This window comes from Pinus tabuliformis, chromosome 2_2 (genome assembly GCF_031772625.1).
Source record: "Pinus tabuliformis cultivar Carrire ecotype Pingquan chromosome 2_2, CPIR1, whole genome shotgun sequence".
Taxonomy (NCBI): domain Eukaryota; kingdom Viridiplantae; phylum Streptophyta; class Pinopsida; order Pinales; family Pinaceae; genus Pinus; species Pinus tabuliformis.
Window position 1 is genome coordinate 600,550,877 of NC_142300.1, and position 6,409 is coordinate 600,557,285.

The window sequence follows — 6,409 nt, forward strand, 5'->3', positions numbered from 1 at the left end:
GGAATACATCTCTTTGTCATAAGTGGGATACTTACGGACTGTTTCTGAAAGTGTCTCACTATGATATGCCACTGGATGCCCGTGTTGAGTAAGGACTGCCCCAATAGCATAGTCAAAGGCATCTGTCTCGACCTCAAATGGTTGTTGCAAGTCTGGTAATGCAAGAACTGGTGCTGTGCAGAGTCGATCTTTCAACTCTGTGAATGCCTTCTGTTGAGATTCAGACCAAAAAAATTTGGCTTTCGCTCCTCCCTTGGTGACCTGACTCAAGGGCCAAGTGATATGAGAAAATCCCAACACGAACCTGCGGTAGAAGTTGGCAAGGCCTAGAAAGCTGCGAAGCTCTGTCAGAGTTGTTGGAGATGGCCAATCCCGAATGACTTGGATCTTGGTTGGATACACATGCACCCCCCGTTCATCAATAATGTATCCCAGATACTGAACCTGGGTCATGCCAAAAGTGCATTTCTCCAAATTGGCACATAACTTGTGTTGTCGCAGTGTTTGGAGAACCTGTCGGATGTGGTGGAGGTGCTCTTCCCAAGTCTTGCTAAAGATCAAGATGTCATCCAAGTATACCACTACAAATGAGTTGGTGAATGGCCGCAATATGTCGTCCATTAGCCTCATGAAGGTTGCAGGAGCATTCGTCAATCCAAAGGCATAACCAACCATTCGAAAAGGCCCTCCTTGGCTTTGAAGGCAGTCTTCCACACATCGGAGGGTTCGATTGGTACCTGGTGATATCCTGACTTCAAATCGATCTTGCTGAAATATTTTGCCCCCTTTAGTTGGTCCAGGAGGTCATCAATCCGTGGGATTGGGTACCTATTACGGACAGTGATCTTGTTCAACGCCCGATAGTCAATACAGAGTCTCCAAGTCCCATCCTTCTTTTGTACCAGCACGATCGGGCTCCCACAAGGCGATGAACTCGGACGGATGTGACCTTTTTGCAGCAACTCCTGAATCTGCCTCTTGATTTCATCGTTCTCTAGAACAGAGCGTCGATAGATTGGTCCATTGGGCAGCGGCGAACCTGGGGTTAGATCAATGGAGTGCTTGACCTGACAGTGCAGAGGAACCCCTACGGGGGAGGTGAGGATGTCCTCATACTCCTCCACGACCTTGTCCATCTGTAGTTGTCGTGCGGAGGGGCCCTGTCTAGAGGTCGTGGCCGCCGTCTTCTTCTTTTCTTGAGGGCGTATCATCAGGAAAACAAACTTCCTAGTTTTGGAAATGAGCTTACTACATTGTTTTGCAGTAACCAAAGAGATGGCGGTAGGCGGTGCTACCTCTGGTATCCTGTACAACTTATTTCCCAAAGTAACAATAACAGCACAAGGCCTTGACTCATACACAGCATGTCGCTTTCACAAGTATGGTTTTCCTAATAACACATCACAAACTTCAAGGGGTGCAATGTCACACAATACCTCATCCGTGAAGGGCTTGATGTTGTATGGAAGGCGACACTGTTGGCTCACGCGAAGATCCCGTCCTTGGTGCAGCCACCCAATGGTGTATGGTTGTGGATGCGCTATGGTTGGTAAGCCTAGCCGTTTCACAACCTCTACCGAAATGAGGTTCTTTTGGCTCCCGCTGTCGACAATGAACTATAGCGGGGAGCCCTTTACCCACATCTGGGAGTGGAAGAGACGCTCCTCCTCCTCTGGATCTTCAGGTTCCTCCTTCTAGATCTTCGTGGTGGCAACAGTGGCGTTGGGCTCCGCATCGATAATTTTCTTCCCTTTGTCATTCCCCTTATCGAGTTCTAACTCAGAGTCAGAACATGCATCTGATTCTGAAACCTTTAGCTCGGCCACCACTGACTGCTTGGCCCGACACTCACTTGTGTTGTGAGTGGAGCTCTTATGGAACTCACACCACTTTCCGGTGTCCCTTTTCGGCTTCGCGGCGCTGTTCTTTGCTTGCAGCTTTGGCGGGTTGTCTTGGGCTGCCCCGCCTTGGCTTTGTCCTTTGTTCTGCGGTTTGGGGGCACCTTTCCCTTGTTTCGGATTAGCAGACCCAAAGTCTTGCTTCTTCTGTTTAAACTTTTGCTCGACCTTGACGGCATATCGGTATGCCATGCCGAGCGAGGAGATGTTCAGAAATTCTATTTCTTCTTGGATGTACTTGTGCAGGCAGCCACTGTATTTTAGTACCAAATGCTGCTCTGTATCCTTGATACCCAACTTTGTGCGAAGGGTATGGAAAATATTGGTAAACTCTGGTACGTCTTGGTCCCTTCCCTGCCGTAGCGTGGTCCACTTTATGTATTGATCCTCATAGCTTCCGACAGGGTAGTACTCCTCCTTGATGGCATCTCGGAATGAATCCCAAGTCGGTGCGACTGAAAATAGTGAGCCTGTACTTTCATCTTTCTGTTCGCAGTAGGTTTCCCACCAATCCTTGACGTGGGGGGCTGCTTTAAGAAGAGTGAAAATAATCTTTTCCCGACTGGAGAAATCATGAACAGAAAAATAACCCTCTAGCACACTTAACCATTTATCGACAGCATCTGCGTCTATCTGACCCTCGAATATGGGGATTTCAAAATTAACTTGTACCTTAAATGGTGTGGCGTTTCCAGAGTTGCTGTTGGAAGCCGATGCGTCGCCCCTGGGTAGCCGCTGAAGGATTTGGGCAAAGTTGTCCATCATCGCATTCCTTTGTCGCTCGAGGGCTTCTTCGAGCAAGATTTTGATAGGATCTCCTACCCCCTCGTCTTTCTTTTCATCCGCCATGGGAGGCCATCGGGATTTGCGAGGCCGGTCTTGCAAAGGTTCGACCAGTTCAAACCCTAACTCCTTATATCCGGACCTCGTTGAGGACATGCAAAGAAAAACAGAGAAGAAAAGCAGACCGCTCTGATACCACTGATCCGGATTTAAACAGGAACGCAATAAAATACAGAGATAACCATAAAGACAGTTATGCAGCGGAAATAATACCTCAATTCATTACTGTAAAATACTGAAATATGCTTACACACAGAAATGGAAATAGACCAGCTAGGGCGATGGTAGCTTATCTCTGAGAAGAGATGTGGTGGCTACATGCCTCTGAACTGTCTTACAATGAGGCTCGAAGGCCTATTTATTGCTGAGAAACAATGGAAAAACCCTTCACATTCCAAAACCTAACCCTAGAAGATGAAATGCCAAATTGTGGGCCCCATTTTTGGGTAAGTTGGTACATCAACTTCCCGGGGTCGCGAATTGGTCGTACTATCTCCGTTTGACGTGCATGATAGCCCGTTGGAAAGATCTCTCCGAGGACTACGACGAAAAAGACAATTTTTATCAAAAAAATCGTTGGCTGGTGGATTTCCCAAAAAACGTCGTTTAGGGCCTCAAAACGGCTCCGGAAGTTTAGGACCCGAAAAACTGCTAAAAATAGTAAACTGTGCTATAATTAAGGCAACTGAAAAAAACGGTAAGAAGCATTAGAGGGGATCCAAGTGGAATTAGCGGGTGGCCACCAATATCCACCTGGATCATTCCTCCCCCCTTAGGAAGCAATGGTCCCCATTGCGTTGAGTTCCTCCATGAGATGAGGGAACTTCTGCTGCACTTGGTCCTTGGTGAGCCACTTGCCCTGGTGAAGGAGTTGTCCTGCTTTGACAACTCGATACAGTTGGATATTCTGCTGGCGAGTGTGCTTTATCTGTGTGTCCATGATTCGATCAGTTGCAGCTTGTTCCATGCAAGCTGGATTTAACTCTGTGGGTGTGAGTTGTTCTGCAATGTCGGACGTGTCTAGTAATGGTGGAAAGTATGGCCGAAGGCGGTCGACATTGAACACCGGGTGCAGGCCAAGGAATGGGGGAATGCTGAGCTCAAATTCATTCTCTCCCACAGCCTTGGTAATGGTGTAAGGGCCATATCGAAGTGGTCTGAGTTTCTGATAGGCTCCGGTAAGGCGTTCCTTTTGCAAATGCAACCAGACTTTGTCACCCACTCGAAACTTGTGTAGCACCCGATGTTGATCATGTCGCTGCTTGTACTTGGCATTTGATTTCTCCAGAATGTCATGGACCTGCTGGCGAATATGTTGGATGTGCTCAATGAAGCTGTTTGCCTTATCTGTTTCAGACTAGACATGAGCAGAATCTGCGTGAGTAGCTGCAAATGGCATGGCCACATCGATGGGACATAGTGGCTGGAATCCCAATCCCACCTGAAAAGGCCTATGGCCAGTCGAGTTGTGGAGAGCCCGGTTGTAGCTGTGCTGAACATAGGGGAGGCTCTCGTCCCATGTGCGTGGATGCTTTGAGTTGTACATGCGTAGAATGTGTACGATCATCCTGTTGACGACCTCAGTTTGGCCATCAGTTTGAGGATGGAAGGCTGTGGACTTAGTGAGTTTGGTGTCCAGCATCGACCAGAGGCTAGACCAAAATGTACTGAGGAACCTGCTGTCCCGATCTGAAATGATAGACTGTGGGATCCCAAAGTGTACCCATACTCGTTCAAAGAAGAGTTTAGCAGTGGCTTCTGCTGTGATATTCTTCTTGCAGGCCGCCATAATGGCCATCTTCGAGAACCTGTCGACGACCACAAAAACACAGTCATTTCCATGCCTAGTGGAAGGGAGGCCTGACATGTAATCCATGGAGATGGATTCCCAAGGTCGACTAGGGGTAGACAGCGGGGTATAGAGGCCTTGCTTCTTGATTGTCGGTTTGGCAATGGCGCAAGCAGTGCATGATCTGACGTACTTCCCGACATCCTGTCGAAGATTCGGCCAATAGAAATATTTCTGCAGTACAACCACCGTTTTTTCAACCCCAAAATGCCCAACGGTCCGACTGTAGTGTGCTTCCTAGATCATCTTGGCACGCTCGCTTGAAGGAACACAAAGGTGACCCAGGTGGCATAATAGGTCGTCCTGGAGGTGAAAATCTTGAACATGTTGACCCTACAAGAGTGTCTAGTATGTGTGGCCGAATTCCGGGTCGCTTTTGTAGAGCAGTGGCCAATCAGAAGTCTCGTGCCCACAAGAGTTGAGCACGGTGGTTAATGCCATGATCGGTGGTCGACTGAGGCAATCTGCGACATAATTGGTGTTGCCCTTCTTATACTTGATATTCAAATGGAACTGTTGCAGGTATGTGGACCACTTCTGATGGCGATCATTCTGCAATTTCCCTTGGGTCTGTATGAACTGCAGGGGTCGGTTGTCTGTGTGGATGACCGTTTCCTTCCCCAAAATGTAATGCTTCCATTTTCGACAGGCCTGCACAATGGAATACATCTCTTTGTCATAAGTGGGATACTTCCGGACTGTGTCTGAAAGTGTCTCACTGTGATATGCCACTGGATGCCCGTGTTGAGTAAGGACTGCCCCAATAGCATAGTCAGAGGCATCTGTCTCGACCTCAAATGGTTGTTGCAAGTCTGGTAATGCAAGAACTGGTGCTGTGCAGAGTCGATCTTTCAACTCTGTGAATGCCTTCTGTTGAGATTCAGACCAAAAAAATTTGGCTTTCGCTCCTCCCTTGGTGACCTGACTCAAGGGCCAAGTGATATGAGAAAATCCCAACACGAACCTGCGGTAGAAGTTGGCAAGGCCTAGAAAGCTGCGAAGCTCTGTCAGAGTTGTTGGAGATGGCCAATCCCGAATGACTTGGATCTTGGCTGGATACACATGCACCCCCCATTCATCAATAATGTATCCCAGATACTGAACCTGGGTCATGCCAAAAGTGCATTTCTCCAAATTGGCACATAACTTGTGTTGTCGCAATGTTTGGAGAACCTGTCGGATGTGGTGGAGGTGCTCTTCCCAAGTCTTGCTAAAGATCAAGATGTCATCCAAGTATACCACTACAAATGAGTTGGTGAATGGCCGCAATATGTCGTCCATTAGCCTCATGAAGGTTGCAGGAGCATTCGTCAATCTGAAAGGCATAACCAACCATTCGAAAAGGCCCTCCTTGGCTTTGAAGGCAGTCTTCCACACATCGGAGGGCTCGATTGGTACCTGGTGATATCCTGACTTCAAATCGATCTTGCTGAAATATTTTGCCCCCTTTAGTTGGTCCAGGAGGTCATCAATCCGTGGGATTGGGTACCTATTACGGACAGTGATCTTGTGCAACGCCCGATAATCAATACAGAGTCTCCAAGTCCCATCCTTCTTTTGGACCAGCACGATCGGGCTCCCACAGGGCGATGAACTCGGACGGATGTGACCTTTTTGCAGCGGCTCCTGAATCTGCCTCTTGATTTCATCGTTCTCCAGAACAGAGCGTCGATAGATTGGTCCATTGGGCAGCGGCGAACCTGGGGTTAGATCAATGGAGTGCTTGACCTGACAGTGCAGAGGAACCCCTGCGGGGGAGGTGAGGATGTCCTCATACTCGTTCACGACCTTGTCCATCTGTAGTTGTCGTGCGGAGGGG